The sequence below is a fragment of the Phasianus colchicus genome, chromosome 3 (genome assembly GCF_987193195.1).
Source record: "Phasianus colchicus chromosome 3, bPhaCol1.hap1.1, whole genome shotgun sequence".
In the NCBI taxonomy this organism is placed as follows: Eukaryota; Metazoa; Chordata; class Aves; order Galliformes; family Phasianidae; genus Phasianus; species Phasianus colchicus.
Genome location: NC_143438.1, coordinates 67,844,253 through 67,868,131, shown reverse-complemented (window position 1 = coordinate 67,868,131; position 23,879 = coordinate 67,844,253).

The window sequence follows — 23,879 nt, the reverse complement described above, 5'->3', positions numbered from 1 at the left end:
ACCAGATCAGGTTGAAGATGTTTTCAGTTAGAATTGACCACCATCAGAGGTACATAAAAATATTTTTATATCTTGCTTAATAATCATAATGGTAACTTCTATTTTATTGCTGAGGATATTTATATTCCAGGATATAAAGCAAACTGCCTCTCAAAGCTCATCAGTACAAGCAATCATCGATTTTAATGTAAGAGTGAAACACTAGGAAAAAGTGTTGTTTTCTGATATATTATTCCAACTTTTATTAATAAAATATAAAAATGTGTTTCCTTAGTGCTCTTCTAGGATTTTCTGCCTGTTTATCTCTGGTATTCTCTAGATACTAATGTCTAGTGCTGAAATTCCACAGACATTCACATTAATATCATTCGAGTCCATCTGTCCTGGGTAAAATAAATTAAAAATAATCTTAACAGAGTATTTTATTTAAGAATTTAAATCAGGAAGTCCAAATTTCCACACAAGTCATGCCTAAGGAGGTAATGTTAACGTGTCAACTTACAAGACCATTTTATTTATTTATTTATTTATTCTCTTCAATAGGAAAAAAAGAAATGTACATCTAGATATTTATTAGCACATGGTAGTAGAGGTTGAACATTCCTGAATATCCCTGGGTTATACTTTAGCACTGGGCCCAGGCGAACATTGTGAGATTCAAGAAATTCAAATGCAAGATCTTGCACCTCGATTGAGGCAACCCCACTACCAATATAAGCTGGTGGATGAAATGATTGAGTGCAGCTGTGATGAATAAGACCAGGGAGTACAGGTGGATGGGAAGCTGGACATGAGCCAGCAGTGTGCCCTTGCAGTCCAGAAAGGTAACCTTAACCTGGACTGCATCAGAAGAAGTGTAGCTAGCAGGTGAAGGAATGTCATCCTGCCCCTCTACTCTGTCCTGGTTAGGTCTTACTCTATCCAAATGTGGAATCCTCAGCACAGGAGAGAGCCAGTACTATACTATATGGGACCACAAAAATGATCCATGGAGTAGAATACCTCTACTATGAGGACAGGCTGTTTGACCTGGAGAAGAGAAGGCTGCAAGGTGTCCTGATAGTGATCTTTCAGTATCTAAAGGGGAGCTACAGAAAAGAAAGGGATAGACTCTTTTTCAGGGTCTGCGGTGGTAGAACAAGGGGAAAAGTTTTCAAGCTCAAAAAGGGTCAATTTAGATTAGAAATAAGGAAAAGGTCTTTCACAGTGAGAGTGATGAGGTAGTGAAACAAGGTGCCCAGTGATGTGGTTGATTCCCTATCCCTGGAGATATTCAAGGTGAGGCTGGATCAGGCTGTGGGCAAACTGGTCTAGCTGTGGTGTCTGTATTCATTGCAGGGGAGCTGGACTAGATGGCCCTCAATGGTGCCTTACAACTCTACAGATTCTATGATTCTAGCATTCCCAACAGAATTCTGTTAAATTTGACCATATCCTGGACAAGAGAATAGAAGTCTCCGGGGAGATCTCATTGTGGCTTTCCAGTACTTGAAGGGAGCATGTAAACAGGAGGGGCAATCACGGAATCAAAGAATGGCCTGGGTTGGAAGAGACCTCAAGGATCATGAATCCCCAATCCCCTTGCCACAGGCACGGCCACCAAACTCCCCATTCAATACTAGACCAGGTTGCCCAGAGCTCCATCCAATCTGGCCTTGAACACCTCCAGGGACGGGGCATCCACAACCTCTCTGGGCAGCCTGTTCCAGCACCTCACCACTCTCTCTGGAAAGAACTTCCCCCTGATATCCAACCTAAATCTCCTCTCCCTCAACTTAAAACCATTTCCCCTTGTCCTGCTGTTATCTACCCTTTCAAAGAGTTGATTCCCCTCCTGTTTGTAGGCTCCCTTTAGGTACTGAAATGCTGCAATGAGGTGCCGCCACAGCCTTCTCTTTCAACCCAATCCATTTTATGTTTCTCATATTATTAAGTGAGATACATGGTAAAAAAATTGGAGGTGAAAGACTCCAATTAGGTAATGGCAGTGCCATTGAAGGACAATCCTGATTTTCTCTCAAAAACGGGTGAAGAACAGAGTCAGAGAGAGCAGGCCTTTTCACATTTCCATTAATGTTAAAATCCAGTTTAAAGACTACATGTGGGTTTATTGCATATGCAGTTGCCATAAGCATACCTTAAAATTAAGATAAGCAGTTAAATACAACCTCACAAAAACTTATAATGCATTTCACTGAAAAAAATAATGTGATTTATCCCTGGGTTTTACAAGAGGAGGCAAGTATCCTGAGTTTTCTGTGGATCCATGAGATTGAAAGGACTAACAAATTTCCTGGAGTTGTTTCAGCATTTATGAGTAATCCTTGTATACGAGCTCTGAAAATGAATGAATGGATGAACTTCAGCATTCAAATCCCAGAAGACAGCAGAGGTGAAAAAATGGATCAAATAATTCTGAAATTCTTTTAAAATATGCTCCATTCACTATTGAAAACAGCATTAAACATAAAGGCCACTCTTATTTGTGGAAAACTTTCTTTGCATTTTTGGTCTTAAACTCTAAAGAACATCATCAAAATAGAACCAGTAAACATGGAAGAAAAATGGGAAAAGAGTGGTAGGTTTAAGTCAAAATACATACAAATAATGAAAAGTCACTACAAATTTACAACTTCACTCTAATAAAACTAGAACAATATTTTCATAGTATTCACAGATCTACTGAAATTATATACTACCAACCTTGAATATTTAAAAGGTCTGCAATCAAAAAATTCTCATATCGTATGTTAGGTGATACATTGCTAGAAATATATTTTATACTCATATATTTACCCTCTTAAACTTCTAAAGATTCAATTTTATTTAACAAATAATAATTCTGCAGTTTACAAAGATAATAATGAAATTAATCCATATAATAATCTGTGGGGTTTTTTTTAAATAAAAGTTACAAATCATAGTCTTCACATGTAAAAGTGACTTGAAATCTATGTTAGTTTGAAATTGGCCACATTGCATGCTATCAGTAAAGCTTTTACTGCTTTAAGAGAAATATGCCTCACAAAAATACTTGGCACAAAAATAATTTACAAAATCAACAGCCACAACGCTTTTTGCCTAGGTGACTGCCTGATTCCTATTATGCTGAAGGTGTCCTTGTGCTTTCATCTGCTTCTTTCAGTGCTCCCAACATCACTACAGCACAAATGCTACTTAAAATGCTTTCAACATCACTTGCTTGACTACGCTAAGGTCAACTACAATAATCTTAGTAGTTTTTGGATACTACACACATCACCAGCTTTAATTATGTTAACCAGTGCCATTTAGCATATCCTGAAATATTCACTTAATTTTCAGTTTAGAGAGAATGATTACTTTCCAGTAAAGATGAAAAGAACAGAAGTAAGTTGAATATATTTGCTCTTCCTCACTTTTTATTCTCACCCATGTTTTAGCCATGCTTATAATTTAATGACTGTATCGGATGCATCTGTGGCACAACTTAGACATATGATATTAAATAGCAAGACTTACATATTTTCCTATGCTATAAAAGTTTTTGTGCCACGTTGTTGATTTCATGAGTTCTGGCATCCTTTCAGAGTACTGGGTAATCAATAACATCATGCCAAGACTATTTCACATTCCAAAATTGAAGTATTTTTCAGTACAGTCAGCTAAAACAGCAGTAAGGTATTTATGGAATATTGATTTATTATTTCAGGCAGAGCGTTGTATCTTGGCTAGATGCTCACCTGAGATTTGAATTCTACCACAACAGTCCCTCATCTTTGAAATAAACTGTCACAGTCTTTAGAAATTGGGTCCAGCCTCTGGACTCCAAGTAATCAAGAGTGTTGCCAACTAGAATTGTTGCTCTGCATGATTTTTCTTTTCTCATCTCACAGTTCTTAATAGCCTCATCAATTTCTCTTTTCCAAACATAAAAGATTGATATTGTTCAGAATTAGCCTCACTAAGCAAATCTTTATCATATCTAAATTTGCAGCTCTGATTTGCTTTGGAGGTAACACTGTTAGGGAGGAGCTGCAAGATATGGGTTAGTAGCTTGTGGTAGCAATGGTAATGAGAGGACGGTTGGACTAGATGATCTTATAGGTGATTTCCAACCTTGTGATTCTATGATTCTGTGATTCTGTTTCACTGTTGTTTCTTGTTAAGAGCTGAAATGACCTAGTAAGCAAGGTAAATATGTGTAAACAAAAAAGAATTATTGTAAAAGAGATGAACTACAAAAAAATCCACTCTCAGCAAGTGTAAAAAAGTTCCTTAAGAGAAAAAAGAATGCAGAGTAAAGGAATCAACATGAGTATAGGTGATACAGAGACTAGATAATACAAATTACATTGACAAAAACATTCCATACATTACAAAAGCATAAAAGATATAGTCGTTATTACCTTAGAAAGATGACCAAAGTAACCTTCCATCATTTAAAATAAGTCTTGAAAAAGCCACTGCTTTTCCATGTAGCTTAAAACTTTATGATTTAGTTAACAAATATTGAGCATTCAGGAGATTCTGTATCCAACTTCTAGGACAGAAATCAGCAGTGTGTCTTACAAAAGCATTTGTTATTTAAAGTTGTCACCTGACTTTTAGATTTTGGCTTTCTTTCAAGCAATTGCCTCTCTCTCAGCTTTTCTCTCCAAAGATAAACCCTGCATATAACTATACAGATAGTTGTTTGTGTTTTGTGTTGTCTTTTTCCCTGAAAATTACAGGTGCTGAAATTCAGGAGTATTGTACTCAGTCTCCTAACACATATAGTAGCTTCTCTGTTGCCACAGCACTGACAGTTACTTAATCATATTATTCCCTTTTTGGTTATATATGTGCATACATATGTACATATAAGCTGGTTTCTCTTCTGGAGCGAGTACTTTCCTGTATCCCACTCACTGAAGGAATAAAGCACTAGACAAGAGGAAAGCCTGATAGGCAGATCACCTTGGAAATGTTACACATATATATAGATATTGTAATGACTGATGGAACTGGTATATCTGCATGTGCTTTACTTTCACAGGATTTATCCTTGCTTATTATAACATGATAATTAAAATATAAGATTTCAAATTAGCTAAAAATTACATCCTCTCTTACCTTCCTTAGATGAGCCATCAACCTGGTTCATCATGGCCTATAGCTTTGGAGTTGGAAAACTGTTCATTTTGATTTTTAAACATGATTAGAAAAAAAACATTTATTTTAAGAAAAGCACAAACATCAATCAGTGAATGTAAACATGAGTTTTGCTCTACACAGTGAGTGTCAGGGCAGAAAATATTCGAAACCTCTCAGTGAGAAAATTTTCATTTATGCATTCATAGACTTCTCTCCCAGTTTCTCAAATACTCTTACGTAAAAACTTGCTTACATTTTACTATTAACAGCAATAAATTATTTTTTTTCCAAGTATATGTATGTCCATTAACAATGATTGCAGTACTCTGTTCAAAGAAAATGTGGCAAACACCATGTGTTACAAGGATCTCACTTCTCTAACGCATAACCATGGTAGATGTCTGAAATTGTTTAATGTCTTGAAATTAATCCCCTTTCTAAGTTCTGAATATGAGATGCTCATCTGGGATATTTCAAACGTATTTTATTTCTCAGATGAGCTTTAGTGGTCTATTTATTTTTTTCATTTTGGGACAGGTTCTACATAAATCACTAAATAATCTTCTACTTAGAAATCCCTTTCTCAGCGAGGGACAGTGTGTCTGCAGATCATATATGACAGAGATCACAGAATCACAGAATAGCAGAGATTGGAAGGAACCTTGAAAAATCAGCTAGTTCAGTCCCCCTGATAGAGCAGGATAGATGTAATGCATTCTGTTTATCAGACAGCAATAGACAAGGAACAGAAATGAAATAAAGTAAAAGTCTTGTCATAATAGTATAAATAAATTCTGAAACTTCTCTGTACAGCAGAACAAAGGGAAAAATATGAGTCAAAGTTGAAAAAATTATGAAGATATTGATATCAGTTAATCTGTCAATTGATATCAGTCAATCAGAAGTACTAACCAAGGATTGCCAAAACAGTGCTCTAGAAAGGATAATTATTATTTCTACATAGAATATAATGCACTTCTCAGATGGCAACCTGGACACCTTCATTTTGTCACTATTGTCATCATAATACTGGATTTTTGGTGTAACTCAGAAAAGCAATTCTCACATTCTTATGCAAAAAACATTACAGTGAAAGCAGAATGATTAAGTGTTGATATATATTAATGAATGAGATAAAGTTATCTTCTGCACTAGTAGATATACAAGAAATAGAAAAATATACTTAACCAGAAGTGTATTCTTTCAAAAACTATTCCCACTAATTAAACTTTGGTGGGTTTTTTTTGTTTGTTTGGTTGGATTTTTTTGAGTAGTGAAATTTTTGTAACATTCACTTCAATGTACTATATGCTATCTTATCAAGCAAATATTTAGAATATTGTAACATAATTCTATGAATCAGGCAACTTCCTGGATTCAAGTTCCTCAGAGGAAAAATACCTTGAATGATAGTTCATTCATAATTTACATCTTTGAAGGAAAAGAAGAAGGAAAAAAAGAAAAGAACTTGTAAAAGTAAAAACATGAAGCATTTATGTTAAATTATAGGTCACAGTAAATTTCCTTTTCTAAACTTTAAACCAGTAATAACAGAAGAAATGGAAATTCAGATGGATGCTTGGCACTAGCAACTTCTAATGCCCCTGCAATATTGCTTTTTCTTTATGATTAATAAGACATGCAGAAATCTTTCTTTGTTACAGCTGATAAAGTGTAATGACAAATATTACTGATCTGCACTTCCATGCTCTAGCCTACCCTGCTTTGCAGGTAGCTGGGTGATCTTCTGCATCTGTGGATGCCATGAATTGCACCGTTTACACGCTTTGGGTGAAACAGAGAGACAGAATGTCACTTTGCCCAGTTAATCTTTGCTGTATGCCTTGTCCTGTTGCTGCTATTAGAGTTTTCATGAAGAGTTTCAGGTAATCTACATAACTAGTTATAGGGAACAGTTGAATTGGAAAAGAAAAAGATTTTTCTTAGTTCAGTATTTTATTAAAACCAGGAAAAAAAAAAAAATGGAGGGGAAAAAAAAAGAAAAGAAAAACAGGATCTCCTTTAATTTCAGAGAACTCGACAGAGTAAGCAGGGAAGCTGAAGTGATTTCAGGGAAACAAGAGCATTATTTACCAGAAAGGCAATAGAGACAGAAAAGACAGCAATAGCTTTCAAATGTGACCAGTGAGGCAAGCTAGATCTTAAATAACAATTGTGCTTTGCTTCAGGAAGACTTTCCAATTTCAAATGTGACCGGTGAGACGTTAGATCTCGAACAACAACTGTGTCTCTCTGCTTAGATAATAAATCAGTGTTAAAGGAAACTTGTTTACAAAGCTGTGTGTCAGAATTTATTGTAGTAACATTAACCTATAATTCTAATGGCTTTTTAAAGGGAAATACTACAATATTGTTGTACAAATACATGAAGGCTTCCAAAGCTGGCAAGTAGAATCCTTTTTCTACCAGTTCTCATCAGGAAAAAAAAAAAAAAAAAAAGAGCAAAACAAATAATGTTAAACTTCTCATCATATAAACAAATATTTTGTTAGGAAATAAAGAAAACTACAATAGGACACATTTATTCAAAGGTACAAAGCAGGACAGATAATTCAGACAGAAGTAGAGGTGTAGAACAAAATCTGTCAGCTGACCCCAGACTCAGTCGTATTTTCCATTCTCCACTCAAATGTCCCATGTGCCGTTGAGCTCCCCTTCCCACATCTTACTTTGTCTTATAGGAAAGTTGTTTTCTTTCCTTTGCCTCTCTATCAGGGTGTGTTGGGGGAGAGTGGGGAATCACAGAATCACAGAATGGCCACGGTTGGAAGGGGCCTCCAGGATCATGAAACTCCAATCCCCCTGCCACATGCAGGACCACCAACCTCCTCATTTAATGCTAGTCTAGGCTGCCCAGGGCGCCATCCAATCTGGCCTTGAACACCTCCAGGGACAGGGCATCCACAACCTCTCTGGGCAGCCTGTTCCAGTACCTCACCACTCTCTCTGGAAAGAACTTTTCCCTCACATCCAACCTAAATCTCCCCTCCCTCAACTTAAAATCATTTCCCCTCATCCTGCTGTTATCTACCCTTTCAAAGAGTTGATTCCCCTCCTGTTTGTAGGCTCCCTTTAGGTACTGAAATGCTGCAATGAGGTGACGCCACAGCCTTCTTTTCTCCAGGCTGAAAAAGCCCAGCTCCCTCAGCCTGTCTTCATTGGAGTGGTGCTCCAGTCCCCTGATCATCTTTGTGGCCCTCCTCTGGACCCTCTCCAACAGCTCCCTGTCTTTTTTGTACTGGGGGCTCCACACTTGGACACAGTACTCCAGATGGGCCTCACAAGAGCAGAGTAGAGGGGACCAATCACCTCCCTGTCTCTGCTGGCCACCCCTCTTTTGATGGAGCCCAGGATACCATTTGCCTTCCAAGCCGCAAGGGCACACTGCTGGCTCATGTTAAGCTTTTCATCTATCAGGACCCCCAGGTCCTTCTCCACAGGGCTGCTCTCAAGGACCGCTCCTTCCAGTCTGTAGGGATGCCTGGGATTCCTCCGGCCCAAGTGCAAAGCTCTGCACTTTGCTGTGTTGAATCTCATTAGGTTCACCCAGGCCCACCTTTCTAGCCTCTTGAGGTCCTTCTGAATGGCATCCCTGCCTTCCACCGGGTTGACCGCACCACTCAGCTTGGTGTCATCAGCATCTGTCATCGATGCCATTGATAAAGATGTTAAAGAGCACAGTTCCAAGACAGACCCCTGGGGGACGCCGCTCGTTACCAGCCTCCACCTGGACATAGAGCCATTGATGACCACGCTCTGTCTGCAGCCTTTCAGCCAGTTTCTTATCCATCGAGTGGTCCACCCATCAAATCCACATCCCTCCAGTTTGGATAAGGATGTGGTGGGGGATCATGTCAAAGGCCTTGCTCAAGTCCAGGATGACATTGGTCGCCTTTCCCTTGTCCACTGATGCTGTCACTCCATCATAGAAGGCCACCAGATTGGCTGTGCTGGCTGTCACGGATCACACGCCCTTTCCTCATGTGATCAAGCATGTCATCCAGGATGATCTGTTCCATGATCTTCCCAGGCACAGAGGTGAGACTCACCGGCCTGTAGTTCCTGGAGTCCTCCTTGCTCCCTTTCTTGTAAATGGGAGTGACATGACCCTTCCTCCAGTCATCCGGGACCTCACCTGACAGCCACAACTTTTCAAATATGATGGAGAGCAGCTTGGCAACCACCTCTGCCAGGTCCTTCAGAACCCTGGGATGCACGCCATCCAGCCCCATAGACTTGTACACATTCAGTCTCATGAGGCGGTCTTGAACCTGCTCTGTCCTCACAGTGGGGGGGGATTTACCACACTGGTCCCCACCCAAAGGTTTAGGGATGCAGGGCTCAGGGACGTGAGAAGTACTGGAATCCTGGCCGCCAGTGAAGACCGAGGCAAAGAACTCATTCAGTACATCAGCCTTCTCTTCATCTGCTGAAGCCAGTTCTCCTTTTACATTTTCCAAAGGAGGTGCACTCGCTTTGGCCCGTCTCTTCTTGCCCATTTACCTGTAGAAGTACATTGTGAAGTGAGGGGTGAGACATTTAGATGTGCTCAATTCACCAAAAAGCTTTGGTTCCCTCTCAGAAAAATCTCAGTCTGGATTTGTGCTCCATGAACAATACATTTGACTCTTACTAGTCACTGCTTCTTAAATTATGGAACAGTCAACTCAGCCTGAACAGATGCGCCTGATTGTTCATGAAAGGTCTCACTAGCATTTCATTAATGTTACAAGACATAGATATGTACCATACAGTTCCCATAAAATACTTTTAGGCACGGAGAGTATTTTTTTGAACTTACAGAATAACACTTGTGTTTGAAAAACTGCAGGTTTAACTTTTTATTTGCCTGTGAAAAAATCACAGGTTTAAAAAACCATCGTAATATGTTCTTCTCACCCAACCCTTCAAGTAATGTTCAAGTTTATTGGAATAAGTACAGAAGAGGACATATTGTGGAGTTGCATGGTTTTTGTTTTTGTTGTTTGTTTATTTTAATTACTATACATAATTTTAAACACTTCACCAAGATGTTACATTACTGGAAAGAGCTACAGGATCATATGAAGATTAAGATAGCTTGTAAGAACAAGAAGACATAAAACATAAGAACTTAAAGGGGACATCTTCCTCTCCATCCCACTCCTCTTGAATATCATACATTATATGACAGTCAATTTATTAAAACATTGGGAAAAAATGTTTGTATTTTTACAATCTTGCTTTTAATATAACAAAGATAATAAATACTACAGAAATCCAGTTTATAGTGATAGAATGTCTGTAGAAAACTCCATTTGAATACAGTTGAGGATTTTAATTACAGAAATGGAAAATTTCAGCAAACACTCTACTAAAATAGCTACGCTTGCACACGGTAAGAATACTTACTCAAAGGACTTTTAAAGAAAGTAAACTTCAAATGCTTTGGGAAGAAAGAGTGTTGAATGCCTATTCTTTTTCTTTTCTGAATCTTTGCTTTTGATCCCTTTACCTTATTCAGAATAACTAGTTGTGTAGAGAAAATGTAATGTAGCTCTCCATTTTTTTTTTTCCCTTTCCCCCCTGCCTCAATTTTTGACATGGAGCACAGCCACAGATTCGTGGAAATTCATGGGAGTAGCCTCATCATCCACAGAGTGATTGAATCCACGAAAATCTGAGGGGCTGGAGAAAAACTAATTTTTTGGAGGTCCCTAAGTGAATCTGTGAATCAGCATCATTCTGAAGGAGACTGGTAAGCAGATGCATTTTTTAATTTTTATAGTGAGAAAAACCTGTCCCTGAAAGTGCTTGGTCCTGTGTTGATGTATTTTTTAAAACTTTTATTAGTGGTTTCTCTGATTTTTTTTTTCACTGCTTATTAGCTGACACAAACAGCTTGGTGATATCAAGAACTGAGAACAAAGTGAAGTAAGAATTATATTTTATAGTTTAATGTTATACTTAACCAGTGTTTGTTCCTCTTTTGTAGCAAAGAAAACATTTCCTCTCCATATCTTTGAAGGCAAGTGCTAAAGGGGTCATTATTTTATACCACACCTGCTGAGGTTGTTAGGATTTTTGATTTTCCTAACAAATTCAGCCATGTCTAAAACTTAATATTACAAAACCAGTTTACACATAAGATGAAAATAGTACAAGATAACTTACAAAGAATTTAGCGAAATTTTAATTTCTCTGGTTGAATCAGTACCTTTTTTCTCTTAGGTGGTTGAAATGTTTTAGGAACTTGACCTGCTATGTTGCACTCTTACTTCCATTCTAGTGAGATTTCTCATGTTTTCCCATAAGCTGCATTTCCAGTTATCAGTTGGTTTATCAGCATTTTGTGTGTCTATACATCCAATGATAACATCAGAAACATAAAGTATGAGAAGAACATTCAGTAAAAACGATTGTTTTTTTTGTTGTTGTTGTTGTAAAAACATTCATACATATATACATTATATATATGCATGTATATTTGTAACTGTATAAGTGTATATATATGCAATTAATTAGAACCTTGGAAATCTTCATTTTTGGAGATTCAGTCTGAAATTAGACAATTCTGTGGGTTTAAGACCACATGATGATGTTATGGTTGTCATGCCAAAGAGTATTTTGTGAACAATGAGACATCAACATTAGGCATCATAGAATCTTGTGAAAAGTGAGAGATATTTCTCTAGAATTCAAGCTAACTACATTCATAACTAAGGACCTTGAATTGCCGTTTTACAAACTGCTTTAGTATAAATTTTCTCTTAAACAAATTATTCTTGACAGAATAATTATGTGTAATTAACCATTCTTCTAAAAAGGTGTGTGAATGATATCTAATGCAAAATTTTTAGAATACAGCTATAGTAATACTAACATTTTGTTTTGTGTGTCAAATTATGTCTTTAATAGACAGTTCAGTGCAGATGGCTTGCCATGTATTGACACACTACAGTGTCTGACTAAGTTGGCATACAGTAAATAAATTCTAACTGGTGTATGCCTGAGGAACATACACAGCTGTTACAAAGAGCAGCTATGAGAAAGATATAAAGAAATGTTGATATGGTGCAAATAGTTAACATTTTTTCCTAATATTATATTTCATACTTCTCTCTTGTCTCAAGACAAACTCTGAGGAGTCTATTTGTTTAGAAATAAGTGAAACTTGTTAAATTGTTCCATGGATGCTCTATAGATCCAATGAATCAGAAGAATTGCATGGGAATCTTCTTAAGAAGAATTAAAACTTTGTTATTTTTCCAAAAAATTATGATAGCACTGTTGTATTTTTTCTTTAAAAATTAAAATTAAACCTTTTTCAGTAACTTCAATTTTTGAGGGTGTTTAGTTTTTAAGATAGAAATACTTGCCATAAATCTACAGAACCTACAGATTTCAATAATATGGGAAAGCAACAAGTCAAAGTCGTCATGTTTAGCTGAAGCATAGTGTGATAAAATTAAAACTGACAATTTGAATGTTGTCTTGAATTTTCATCTTGCATATTTTTTCATATTTTTATGACAAAACAAATAAACAAATTAAATGAATTTCTAATGAAATCCACTAGATCCTAACAACTTCTAGTGCAAAGTATCACTGCCCATGGCAGAAGATTGTAGCTAGATAGTCCTGAAGACTTCTTTCAATAATCATTCCATGATTGTATTAATATTTTTCTTTTCTAAGTAACTGTTCTTTCACTGACATATGTTTCTACAGACATTCATTCAACAAGCTCTGCTGAAAATAGGCTTATTATATTACTGTTTCACTGCTGTCCATACTGGTGCAACATTAATTCACTAGAGAAGAAATGCCTGATTTTCAAAAAATAAGCCATTGTGCTAAATGGAGTGAATCATTAGTAGCAGTGAACCCTGTGGAGATTCAAAGCTGGATCAAGACTGACTGATGAGAAAATGAGAGGAATATGGCTTCCATCTTCAGTCATCAATCAATGAAAACCCCATGCCAGAGACTTGAACAACAGGGGAAGACTACGGTGTGTTCAAAGTCCTGGATTTTAATGCTTCTTTTTTTCTGTATTGTTCTTTATTTAATTACTCATTTATTGCCAATCCATTCAAGCTACTGCCTGATTCTCTACAGTGTACTGAAATAATATCCTATGCAAACTACATTATATTCATAAATTTACAGGGTATTTTTTGTAGTGTATCACAAATTCAGACCCTTTGGTTGTAAAGGGTTGCTGTAGACCCTTAAGCCACATGCAGGTATCAAATTCCAATGTTGTATTCTGAAAACCTTTTAACACATAACTAAATTATCTATTTATATTTATGAGGTTTTTAATGGTAATGTAGTACCTTACTATTCAGCTATGTTATTTTTCTCCTGGACATCTAGCATGCGATAAATCTTGGAAAAGCAATGCACAAATGTGAAGTGGGCCCACATTGAACTTGTGAACAATCTGTTTCATCCACCATAGCATGTATGAATCAAAAATACCACATGTTGTCAGCCAGCACCTTCATGGAGAATCTACAAACAATCATATTTTCTAGGTATGAAAAGATGAGTGCAAATAGTGGGTCCAGTAAAAGATATTCTGGAGGTACTTGTTGCTAGTAAGTGCACTTTTAATACTAATTGTTGTGAACTTCCACATAAAACACTGTTCGGGTCAGAAGATAGCAATCAAAAGGTGAGAAAACAGTGATGCATGTTGAATTCAAGGAATAGCAGCACAAATATTTCTTAGGAATTCTTGCTCAAGTTTTGAGCCAATTCCCCATACTTTCAGTAAGGTTTTACGATTTAAATAGGTAAGAAATTTCATGTGAAATTAATTGCCATTTCAATTTCTTTTTCAAAACAACTTGACAGAATGGAGTTAGATAAAGAATCCCAGTTTATTTTCATTCAGTAAGTCTGTTCTTAAAGAAAACCAGATTGCTCTCCAGACATTTGTTTCAAGTGCATGGATATTTAATAATAAAGTAAATATCAATATGTATATCAATATGTATATTCATATAGATGAAGAAGCAAGCAAGAAATCCAAGAAGGTAATTCTTGCTGTTTTATTCAGTAAGTGCTAGGGGTGATTTTCACCACTCTTCTTCCACTGTCATGAAATATATTTTCATCCAGCTTGAATTTAAACTGAGGCCAAATTCTGATTTACTAAGTAATTGATCTCTCAAACCCTCAGCTACATAGTAGACTAAGCACTTTTTTTTTTTTTTTAATCTTTATGTCATTCCTGTGGATTGAGGGTGATTCTGCCTGTTCTTTGAGCCAGGACTCGAAAGTCATTATTTTAAGAAACAGACCATCAAAGAAGGGACAGCTACTACAGTAATAACATTAACTACATAGGCAGGATATTTATGCAGGAAGCAGAATAAATTTACTGTACCGTTATCATCTCAATAGAGATTTTAACTTATTGTAATGTGATTTCATAGCATTAATGAGGTTTGTATTCATTTTCCTCACAGAAGATACTAACACAATAGTTAAGCATGAGTCATCCACTTCCAATGTAATTATCTCTGGATAAGAATTCTGCAACGTATTTATGATTCATTTTCCTATTACCTTTCCACCTTGCATAATTCACAGCATATCATTTATATATATAGAATAATCTGCAACAAAATTATCAATGCAAATGAAAAAAAAAGCATGTGGAAATGTACATTTTTGAAAGATGCATAGACTAACAAAATAATTCTTTACTATTTTTTTTTAACTAGATTTTAACTCTTTTCTGGCATCCAAATTCCAGACAAATAATTTCATTGTCACTAAAGAAACCTGTAAGTGTCAGTGTTTGTTTGATACTTACGCTGGGGGTAATTTATCTTCTTATATATATGTACACCCACACTCTAACAAAACAACACTTCATAACAACACTTCATTCCTCCAGTTTATTACCATGGAAACTACAACAGACATAAGAGCACAAAAACACTATTTGATAGAGAAAAGTCTCAGCCTAAAAGCAGTGTTTTTCAACGTAGTCACCACCATTAACTATGCATTTTCACCATCAATGGACAAGAGCCTGCATGCCACGTTCATAAATGCCTTCACCAGCAGAGGCAACCCATTGTTTCTGTCACCACTATTGAAATGCACCACACACCATCTCACTGTGCTCACAGCCACTATTTGGTCTTCATAAATGTTTAGCAAGCATTAGTGAATGCGAATGAATGCTGTTTTTATCTCATGGAAGAGTTAGTGATGCATCTTCACACTCACTTCCATGTCAGTTGCCACTGTATCAGACTGTGCTTCTGCTGCCATCTGTCACATGGCAACAAAATGTAATGTAATATTGTCAGCAAAGTTCAAACTCTGCTGCCATACCACCATCCTACCTTGATGTTGCAGGCCAAAATAATAAAATAAGAGGCATTACTTTTGGAGTAGCCCTCGTATTTAAACTTCGTTTTACTGATCTAAATAAAACTGTAAATGCAGTAGACGCTCTGCAAAGTACATGCCTTCAGCATGGTTGCCTTAACCACAGTTATCTCTCTATTGACATAAGAAAAAATGCACCGGAAAGAAGTGTCAGTGCTCTATATTGACTGAGTGCACTGAGGCAGAATAAGGAGCATTTTAACAGATTACTAAGGGTTATAAAGGTGAATCCTACAGCAAACTGTGTTACTATGTATTACTACAGCTGACTCTCCCCAGTAACATGCAGAAATCTGTCAGAGGATTTCAACAGGTAATTACCATCCTTTCCACCTCAGAGAAAGGGATAATTTGCAATAAGTGCAAGTGCTTTATAATGGACAGCTGAAGGACATTCACATGCCATGTACTGGTAATAGGCATAGGCATTCTATGTATGAGAAGTAATGAGCACATTAACAATGTCCACAGGACAGACCTATGTTACATTTCAAATCTGTCGACATCATAGCAAGTTTTTCCAGTGATTTAACATTTTCTCCCTCACCAAATTTTCTAAAAGCTAATGTGAGAGGCAAGCACAGAAAAAAGGTCTAGGGACTTCTATATCTTGTCATGGACAAGCTTATCACATTTTATAATAAGAAAGTGCAATGCCTAGACGCCAGTCTGAGCTGTTTCTCCTCTATCAAACAGAAGTGCATTCTTGGCTCCTTGGGGAATTCTTCTGTTTGCTGTTATGCTTCCAGATCAACACATCATTGTAGGTCAGGTTTGCTGTCAGCTGGAAATACAATACAGAGGCACCCTGGGGACTTATTCTCTTATGCAATGGACTTAAATAATCCAACATCTTTTCAACAAGCCTGGTATAAGTGTCCTGGTTTGTCTGCAAGAGAGCATCCTAAGGGTGAATTCAAAGCTTTTTCTTCCCCTAAACCTCAAGCTTGCATTGAAGATATCATTAAAAGCAAATGCAGGAGTAGAGTACATTTTTGCTCAAGGTCAAAGGCAATGTTTTTTGATGATTTATTTTTATTTGTATATACATTAAACTATTATCAAAGGATTTTTTATGGAACATACATTTTTATATATAGATACAACCCCAAGCGCAGTTAGAAAGCTATAATAGACAGTATTCAACAGTTGTTATAATTATAGTTTAACTGTTGTAACAGAGCATGAATGTGATAATCCACATATTCAGAATTTACGAAAAGCAGTTGCACCCATAAAGGAGAAGGATATTAGCCAAGATTCAATAATTATTTGCTTGCCTTGAACATATTTGCATACACAAATACTGTAGCAGTTTTTAGCCTTTTTTTAACACTATAAGACCACTAATAGATGTCACCACCAGCAAGCAGAGCTAGTTTGTAACAGAAAAACATAAATATACAAACAGCATGTAATCAAAAAATTGAAATGGAAATGTTTTCCCATTTATAGAAATGGGCTAAAAGAAAAACTGAAAGCAGAAAATCTGCAAGAAATAAACAAGGATTTAGACAGGAGAGGAGTTCATTTCAAGACTGCATTTACTCATTTTTTGTCTTTTGTACTGAAGAAATGCATTGTAAAAATGATAAAGGTAATACTGCGGAGTTAGCAAGAAATATGCTGGGATGAAACAAAAGCCCCAGTCCTGAAAAGAAGGATGAACTATGTTGGGAACAAGTGTGATTATCTTTTTTGATTTTGGAGAATAGCACATGAAATTAAAAAACATCAACAGAGCAATTTATAAAACAGATACACTGGTTCCAACTTTCCTTGTGGAAGAGCTCTCAAAACTCTTGACCTTGACTTTGGACAAAAAACATCAAGGAATGTAGTTGTCAGCACTAATCATAGGGTATCAGCTCTGTGGTATTTTATACCCATAGATAATTTAGATTGTTAATGAATAATTGTTTGTGTATTTAATGAAAACAAATGATAATAAGTATTCAGCATTGGCAATGTGTATTTTTAATGACCATCAATCTAGTAAATAGTTTTCCTGGAGTTTGAGAATGTCCTTCATTGATGGTGATTTATCAGTCATTTAAATCAAAATGATTTACTAGCCATTTAAACTTCTCTGTTCTCCTGATTTTTATATATACATATACATACAATATTTCAATATATAGTTTCAATTGCAAAACAATCCACTGTCAGTTTAAAAGTTTAGCTCTATTAAGAAAGGATAGACAAAAGGGGGAGAGAAGAAGACATCTCTAAATGCTAGCAAGTCACAAGTACCCTTTACAATCTGTGGAAATTAGTTAAGAGGGCAGTGAAGTTCATGAAAAGCTTATGTTTTGGTGCTGTGTTCATACTGATATTAAAATTAGATGAATTACCTTACAAGCTATATGTCTAGATAGCCAATGAAAATGAGAGTTTCATATGATAAACACCAAACTTTATGTGAGTTAAATTCTATTCCTGCTTGAAAAAAAGAATCAGAAAGTGGAATCTAGTAAAACACGGGTGGAGAACACAAGCTGAAGGGAGACTTCTCCAGATTTGCTTTCAAACACAAGGGAGTGACAGGCTGAGAAAGCAGAGAGCCTGGAGGAGAGCTGGGTAATAAAGGCTATTATAAATACCATATCCATCAAAGATGGCTAATCATTAGAAAGGTGAGTGACCTACTGAAAATGGTTGACTTAAGAAAAAGGCCTAATGAGTGCTGAAAATTCTTAGATGAGAACTCTTTTGAAAAATTCACAAACAGAAGTGGGTAAAACAGAAAAAGTATTGAATTCCATATCTGTACTTACACATTCTTTTACTCAGCAGAATTACAAGCTACTAAAATGATTTTAAGAAGACAGAAGATTTTAATATGGTTTTTGCTTTAATCTTTAGTTAAAATAAAAAAAAAGTAAACTTGTTGCAGGAGTATTTCTGTAATAATAAAAGAGAAAATATCTCAGCTGTACTAAAGAATTACATTTTAAAGTACTGTAAAAATTTAGATATTTTTCAGATCATCCAGAATTCATGAAATTCATCTATGAGTGCCAAAGACATTGCCTGAAATAATATCAGCAACAGTTGTCTATATGAAGTCACAGAGGCAAGTAAGAGAACAAGTGTCTATTTTATTAAAAAAATCAAGAGAGTAGAAGGCAGGACTATAATGTCTTTCTGTGACAAACTTCAAATATCTTTAATTTCAACCATGCTGCAAGAATAATTAACTGAAATAATTGTAAAGACACACCAGAAAAGAAGTAACATTTGTTATATGAAATGAATTGTTATCTAAAATGGAAAAGCTAAAGTCCCTGTGCTTGGGAAAGAATACTCAGCTTTCTGAATACAAATTAAGAAAGAAAGAACTAAGCAGTATGTCTGAAAGAAAACATCAAAGTTTATGTAATGTGATTCTTACAGAAGAAAATTAGTCATTTCTAAATAACGGGATATTCTTAACATTGCTCCATATAGGCAACAATTCACCTGCATTCCTGTGTTCAGTTTGAGGCTATATTCTGCATCAAGTTTAGAGCAAAACTATGAAAATTCTGTTCTGGTAAGGACACTGATGAGGCGAGATTAAAAAATATTCAGTGGTTAGAAGTTTGAAGGGTTATATTATGTTAATCTTCAAATAGATTTTTAAAAATACTGTGAAAAAAAAAAAAAAAAAAAAAAAAGAAGGAAACAATCATGTATTCTTTTTTTTATCCACAATAAATACTAGATAAATTAATGGGTGCAAATTTTAGCAAGAGCTTAAGAACACATGTAAAATATCATAGTCCTCTGCTGGGATATGATGTTGGACTACATAAACTCTAAATGTCTGTAAATTTCTCTCTTTTTTGTAGAAAAAGAATAAACAAAAAGTCCACTATATTGTTTAAAATGTGCAAGTGATTGGAATTGAAATTTAACTGCTTAAGACGTAGATTAATCCACACAAAGAAATCTTATATTGAACTGATAAAACATAGAGCACTCAGCCCTTATGTTATTCACTTATGTGAATAATGTGACAAGTGATTGTATATGTACATATAAAATTAATTATTTGTGTGTATGTCTGTAAGATTTGATTTTTTGTGTGTTATCTGTTAACTAGAAAGTTTGTACAAGACAATGTTGGCAAATAATTAATTCATACCTATGATAAATGCTGCAAAGATTATCAATGACATTTTTCCATCAAGTCAGTCTTCAAAACCTGAGGTGATTGTATTTGCATATAGAAGAAAATCAAGTACTCTTTGCTAGGATATCTACAATCTAGACTGGTCTATCTATCCTGCAGTGAATGTACTTGTATGAATCTGTGTGCTACAGATTAATAGGTTCCTTTCATATACTGAAGATTTTCTGGAATAATTATTTTAAACCTGACATTTTCAGATATTTATGCACCCTTTTTTCCATTTACAGTTGGATATCGTATGCATACGAAGTTATTTATACAAGTTTGAAAGAACACAATATTTTTTGTTACAATGAGATATTCCATCAAAACAGAAAAACAAAAGAAATGCCTGGAAAACTTGTTCAAGCAACTGTTTAAACACAAAAGGACATTGCCAAAATATTTTTGCAAAATGATGACTGACTCTTAACAGAGAGATTAGGAAAAGATGGGGCTGCATTCAGATGTAATCACATCAAAATATTAGGGTAGAAGAGTCAATAGCAGTAGTTCAAGGTTAATAAAACCTCCTGATGTAGAGCAGATATGACAGTTGCTGACCTTCTAACTGGATTCAAGTAGCTCAAGGATTAAAATTATATTTAATAAATAACTTTACACAAGTATTCCTTTAAAAATGGAAAGATCCCATAGTCACCAAGCAATAGAAGTGACCTTACAGGTGCATTATAGAGAAGAAAAATAAGTTATTTACTTTTATTAACCAAAAATGTTTAAAATAAAAGTGGTCTAATAAAAAACAACTACTCCACAGTGTTACATAAAATGTGGGATGCACGTTCAAGCTGAACAAATATGAGAAGTATATGAAGTATGAAATTCAAGCAAAATATCCTAATCTGACAATTTATTCAATATTAATGGCCACTGTTACACTAAGAGTAATGATCAATCCAAACAAATAAATTACTTTAGCTAAAAAAAAAAAAAAAAAAAAAAGTGCATGCTTGATAAATACTTATCAAGTCCAGAGTTTAATTTTACTTCTTTGCCTTTAAGATATCATTTCAGAACATTTTTGGACTCTGACAAACAAGTAAGATGTAGTCGTACTTATCAGGAGCGTAGTTTTCAACTGTCTCTTGTGAATTGCAGTCTGTTTTTGTTCTGGTAAAAAAACATGACTGCTCAGTCCAAAACTTCTTCATCGGGTTGTCTCTTCATCAGCTTCATCTCTTATAAAAGAGAAACAACACCACTCCATATTTTTTGTTTCATGGATCATGGATTTTCAGTAAAAAAGCTTCAAAATTGATCATGTGCATGTTCAAGGTACACTGATACATTCCAGTGCAACCACACATGTCTAAAGCATAATGTATCATTTGCATTTTAGATATTTTCTTTGATTCTTTGCTTTTAGAAACAGATGTTGTTTGTGAAGAGCACCTCCGTGATTTGATTTTTATTCCAAAGGATGTGGGTATGGTGATTTCTTTCTATACGTAATACTATCAAGTGAGTTTTTTTTTTAAAAAAAAAAAAAAGGAAAAAAAAGTTTGCCAAAGTATTTGACTAAGAGAAGCATTGTTTCTGATATTTTGTTTTATCAGTTAAAAGTATGTATTACATTACTAACCACCACATTTTTCCTTACACGATATTTAGAGACCTCAGCTAAATTAAGCCTCTGTGCTAAGAATGTACAAACAACCACTTTATAAAGTATTGGAATATAACTGATAAAATGTAGCAGATAGATTAGAAATGGACATAAAATGTGGAAAATGAGAGGAACAATAGAAATATTGTAAGTTTAATTTTCAATAATTCAAAGAGTGTACAGTGTAGTTTGATTTAGTTTTTGGGTATCACATTTGAAATATTTTCTATTTGTATTTTTCTTCTGAAGGATTTATCTTATACTGATGTTGTTTCTTCTTTCATTTCTTACTGGTCTAGAACATCCATCTCTTAGCATCTTCTACAGACAGTTGCTCAGAATCAGAGATTTCGTGAACACTGGCAGGATATATGCATCCAAAATAGTACATATTGCCTAATTTATATCTGCTGGTGATGAAAAAAAGAGAAAAGCAACTCTTGGATTCAACTAGTACAGTCTGTCATCAGCTACAGAAGATTCCATTGCTCTGGCCATGCCAATGTCTTGTTCCCAGTGATAACATAAACATTAACATTTTGGAGACTATTTGTCCCAGATAAGAAGTGTTCTGTCAGACCACAGTATTATTCATAGTCTTAGTGGCATTTTGGGATCATACTTAACCAATTTAGTTTCCCTTACCTTCCTTAATCCCATCTAGTTTGAAGGGATTAATCCAGAATCTGCCCTGAACAGCTAAAGTGAGTAATGTCTTTATTTTTCCCCTAGTAAGGTCTATGACTTCTGCTAGACATCTTGAATGAAAAATAAATTAATTAACAAATTAGAAGAATCTTTGATTTCTACTGATAGCACTATCATAGTGTTGTTTCAGATCTCCTCTTTTGTACTGTCATTATAATCATTGTTTGTATTAACATCAAGAAGTGGAAAATTGAGAATAAGCTTTACATTTTTCATCTCGTCTTAGAAAAAGCTTTCTGCACTGCATCAGCTGTCAGCACTGAAAGCTTTCTTCTCCCCCAAGATTTGTTTTTTTAGTTGTGCCAAGTGGCACTTGCCTTTTAAAATAACACAATGTGGAAGATCATTATAAAATGAAGCAATCAAGTTTTGATGATCTGTTTCCTCTTAATTGACAACTGTGAAAAGTTATAGTAGTGCAGCTGTCATATTCTTTGTCTGCATTTATCTTCCAGAAAAAGAAATAATTCCATGATTTCTTCCATGCTTGTTAAGTAGTAGGATATAAATGGGAAAAAGACTGCAGCTTCTTTCAACTTTCTGTAAATAACTTTTTGAGTCAAGAGAAAATGTAGTTAAAAAATAATTCATGAAGCTGAATTTCAGCTGATGTTTCTTCCATACTGCAGACAAAGCAGTTTTTATGGGAAGTTCTATTTCATATTTTGAGCAGCATTAATAGTAATTAATTATTTTTTTGATTAAGTGATATTTATCAGTCCGTTAGAGAAATTAACAGTTGAGTGGCTCCTGGAAACTGCACGATATTCATGTTGGTTTGTACTAACATTTTAGCATTCTGTTTTGTAATATATCACGGAATCACAGTCACAGAATGTCAGGGATTGGAAGGGACCTCATTGGAAGTGATCATCTAGTCCAGTCCCCCTGATATTACAGAATAGATGTGTTGTGCTCATTGTGGACAACTATATCTTCCTTCCTTCCTTCCTTCCTTCCTTCCTTCCTTCCTTCCTTCCTTCCTTCCTTCCTTCCTTCCTTCCTTCCTTCCTTCCTTCCTTCCTTCCTTCCTTCCTTCCTTCCTTCCTTCCTTTCTTTTTAATGAATTATCCTTAACTTGCATATTAAGGAGCAAATTCATTTTGTTGCATTTTGGTGAGGAATGCTGAAGATTGAATGCAACTTTTGAATGAAAGCACAAATAACATCTGAGAAAAATTTCTTGGCTTCTGAATGAGGGTTCGTATTTTGAGCTCGTGAAGAAATGAATAGTAAATCCTCTAAGTAGTCCAAATATAGAAACATATAGAAGTGCTGTCATGTATTTTCTTCTTCTCAGGACAGATTCTCAGACTCTACAATTTTTTTTTTTTTTTTTTTTTTCCAAAATTGATTTCTAAAATGGCTAGACAAAAAAGAAACATTCCAGAGTATACTGAGTATAAAGAGATGGCACTACTGCTGTACTATTTGATATTGCTGTGGTTTAACCCATCAGGCAGCTCAGTACCACAAAGCCAATCATTCATTCCCTTGCAGGGGATGGGAAGAGAACTGGAAAAAGGTAAAAGTTGTGGGATGAGATAAGAAGAGTTTAATTAGAGATAAATGGGCAGAAATTCTAATCTGGAGTTTTAAGAAAAATGATAAAGTACAAAAATATTTATACTCTGTGAAGAAAATAAAATGTTTCAATAAGGAATTTCTTACTATTTTATAACATTTATGATCAGGGTAGGGAAATAGCAGTTAACAGTACAGGCTGGAGGCCAGTTATTTTAAAGACAATATAAAGGAAATTTTTGGAAAAGGAAAAAAACACTTTAACATATAATATAAAATATAACATCTTTGTTCACTAGGCTCTTTGGGAGGGAACTAACCACTGTTAAT